The following is a 3,513-nucleotide window of genomic DNA, read 5'->3' on the forward strand; positions in this document are numbered from 1 at the left end:
CTCCTGTTTGCTCCCTACCTAGAGAGCTGAAAAAACAACAGCAGCGGCTCTAGCAGGACAGCAAGCTCAGCCATGCACAGGCCCCTAGAGGCCAGGCCTCTTCCTATCCCTCCCTCCCCCCCCCCCCCCCGCCCGGCTCTTGGGGCCATCTCAGCCCTACCCTTGGCTGGACTAGGGGCTGTCCCTCCTCCCTCCCTTCCCTGTTACACTGTCAAGACACCCTCACCTCCCGAGGAGGAGAGACTACTACCACCTCTGTGAAAAGCAGGACATTCTTCAACAATCAGGTTTCTAAATAAAAAACTGGACCATCCATCCATGTGTTGTCGTTTCTGTTTTGTTTGTCTTCAGTGGGGGAATGCTCAAGTAAAGATGGGCCTGGTATTTTGTCAGGGTGGGGTGCACTCTCTCTGAGCCTTTCCTGTGTGCTACACTTCCAGGTGGCATTGTTGGGGCCTGTGGTAGGTAGCAGGGACAGAAAACCATGCAGTTTGTATTCTGCCCTTCCTTTCTGTCATCTGTCCATTTCCATTTTTCTGCCTTTCATACCAAAATGCATGGTCTGGACTGAGCCCTCTGGAGAACCCCTCCAGCCAAGTTGTCCCCCCAAACAGACCGCAGTCCACACTCAGACCCACCTAGACAATTCGTTGCAACATACCCACAAAAAGGAGAGGACAGGCCTGGGCAATCTCTTTATTGCCGGGTGTAGATGCAGGCCCCACTCATTCCCTCTCATCTCTAGCTCCCCATCTCTAAGGTGTATTGCTTCATTTTGTGTTTCTGTTTTGGGGCCACACCCCACACTGCTCAGGGTTAACTCCTGGCTCTGTGCTCAGAGATTACTCCTGGTAGGGATCTGGAGAGCATGTGAGGTGCCTTACCTGCTATATTATCTCTCCATCCCCTGATGGCAGACAGTCTTTTGCTAGATACCACACTGAGTTTGAAGCTAAGAGACAGTTGGGTCAGAAGTGGTACATAGCAGTAGTGCATTTGCCTTGCAACGGCTGACTCAGGACTGGCCAGGTTCGATCCCTGGCATTCACTAGGGTTCCCGGAGCCTACCAGGAGATATTTCTGAGTGCGGAGCAAGGAGTAACCCCTGAGCACTTCAAGGTGTGGCCCAAAAACCCAAAAAGAAAAGACAGTGAAGGTGAAGATACAACAGATAAGGGATGTATAACTGGACCCGGGTTTGATCCCTGGGACTCTCTTGATCCCCTGAAAACCACTGGGAGTAATTCCTGAGTGCAGGGGTGACCCCTGAGCATTGCTGGGTATGACCAAGAAAAGCTAAAATAGAGAAGGCCCAAGAGATGGTTGAAAGGACTGAGCACAGGCTTTGTATGTCAGAGCTCTGCGTTCATTCCAGGCACTGCTGGGAATGATCCCTGAGCACTGCCAGATGTCACCAAAAAAATGGGTCAAGGTGATAGTACAGTGGGTATCGTATTTGCCTTTCTTTTTTTTTTTTTTTTTTTGGTTTTTGGGCCACACCCATTTGATGCTCAGGGGTTACTCCTGGCTATGTGCTCAGAAATCGCCCCTGGCTTGGGGGGGCCATATGGGACGCCGGGGGATCGAACCGTGGTCCGTTCCTTGGCTAGCGCTTGCAAGGCAGACACCTTACCTCTAGCGCCACCTTCCCGGCCCCTCGTATTTGCCTTTCATGTGGCTGACCTGGGTTTGATCCCCAGCATCCTATATGATCCCCTGAGCCTGCCAGGGGTAATTTCTGAGTGCAGAGCCAGGATTAACCTGAGCTCTGCTGCCTAAAAAAATAAAAATAAAAAAGGGGAGATGGTCAGAAGAGTGTACAGCAGATAATGTGCTTGCCCTTCCTTACTTGTCTGCAGGCCAACCAAGTTTCATCCCTGGCATCCTATGATCCCTGAAGTACACCATCAAGAGTGGTTTTGGACTACAGAGCTAGGAGTATCCCCTGTGTGTTGCCAGGTGTGGCCCTAAATCCAAAATAAAGAAAAAGAAAATAAAAAGATGAGGCCAGAGGGATAGCACAATAAGTAGGGTGTTTGTCTTGCACAAGGCTAATCCATGTTCTGTCTCCGGTATCCCAGATGGTCTCCAGAGCCTGCCAGGACCAATTTCTGAACACAGAGTCAGGAGTAACCCCTGCGCAGCAGCAATGGGTATGGCAAAAAAAAAAAAAAAGGAAAGAGAAAAAGAAAAAGAAAGAGGAACTAAGGATGGAAGGTAAGGAACTCCAAGATCCACTAGTGGAAATGACAGTTTCGTCTGTTACGGGAGGAAGTGATGAGACTCTCATCAAAAATGACTGTGCTTAGTGGTCATGCTCTGTTCAAATTATTTTATCTGGGAACAAAAGTGAGCACACTTAAAAAAAGAAAGAAAGAAAGAAAGAAAGAAAGAAAGAAAGAAAGAGAGAGAGAGAGAAAGAAGGAAGAAGAAAGAAAGGAGGAAGGAAGGAAGGAAGGAAGGAAGGAAGGAAGAAAGAAAGAAAGAAAGAAAGAAAGAAAGAAAGAAAGAAAGAAAGAAAGAAAGAAAGAAAGAAAGAAAGAAAGAAAGAAAGAGAAAAAGCGAAAGAAGGAAGAAGGAAGGAAAGAAAGAGAGAGAAGAAAGAAAGAAGAAAGAAAGAAAGAAAGAAAGAAAGAGAAAGAAAGAAAGAAAGAAAGAAAGAAAGAAAGAAAGAAAGAAAGAAAGAAAGAAAGAAAGAAAGAAAGAAAGAAAGAAGAAGGAAGGAAGGAAGGAAGGAAGGAAGGAAGGAAGGAAGGAAGGAAGGAAGGAAGGAAGGAAGGAAGGAAAGAAGGAAGGAAGGAAAGAAGAAATAGAAACCTGCTTTCCAGGCCTATTTGCTTGTGCTGAAGAGGGAGATTTTAACCCACATGCGACCTGAGTTCTCTCCAATGTAGTTAGTCAGAAAAATGGGCTCAGGGGGCCAGAGAGATAGCATAGTAGTAGGATGTTTGCTTTGCACGAAGCTGATCCAGGATGGACTGTGGTTCGATTCCCAGCATCCTGTATGGTTCCCTGAGCCTACCAGGAGTGATTCTGAGCACAGAGCCAGGAGTAACCCCTGAGCATAGTCGGGTGTGACCCAAAAACAAAAACAAACAAAAAAGAAACTAAAAAGAAAAATGGGCTCAGATTCTCACTACCTTCGGGCCTTGAACAAATGTTTGTGACTTTTCAGAAGTGACTTCTCATGACTTCACTTCCTCATGGGTGAGTGAATCCTGGATAGCAGTACTGGCTTGGTCGGGTTGTGATGAGGCTGGAGGATTCCAGTCACCTAGAGACCTCCTGAGCTCTGAAGAAACTAGATGGCACCCAGATGTTAAAGTCTTTTAAGAGAATCCCAAAAAGCTGATAAGAGATTGAGAAGAGGGAGAGAGACCCAGAGACCCGGGGGGCAGAAGTGTTAGCTTCCCTTTGATGACAATAAAGTCTTCACATCATCAGAAAATCAAGTTCTGGAAACCACTGGATTTAATAATTTTGTATTAAATATTTTATATTAAAAATTTTATA

The sequence above is a fragment of the Suncus etruscus genome, chromosome 11, assembly GCF_024139225.1.
Source record: "Suncus etruscus isolate mSunEtr1 chromosome 11, mSunEtr1.pri.cur, whole genome shotgun sequence".
NCBI lineage: Eukaryota > Metazoa > Chordata > Mammalia > Eulipotyphla > Soricidae > Suncus > Suncus etruscus.